Source organism: Penaeus monodon, chromosome 15 (assembly GCF_015228065.2).
Source record: "Penaeus monodon isolate SGIC_2016 chromosome 15, NSTDA_Pmon_1, whole genome shotgun sequence".
In the NCBI taxonomy this organism is placed as follows: Eukaryota; Metazoa; Arthropoda; class Malacostraca; order Decapoda; family Penaeidae; genus Penaeus; species Penaeus monodon.
In genome coordinates, this window is record NC_051400.1 from 3,943,703 (window position 1) to 3,943,949 (window position 247).

Genomic DNA, 247 nt, shown 5'->3' on the forward strand with positions numbered 1-247 from the left:
GTTTATACCTTTAATTTGGAACGATGTTTCGACTGAGCCAAAGAACTTTTTGCTGGGACTACTTTGAGCTCAGATTCCTCTGCTGAGTAGGACCCCCTGACAGCTGACTGCGCTCTGGCGAGAGAGTAAGGCCTTTAAAGTATTCAAGCTAATTAAAATTAAAACTCCACTGATGTCACTTTTAAAGAAATAAATGAACACTTAAAACGGAAACATGGCTTCATTTAACGAGATGGATAGTGAAAAA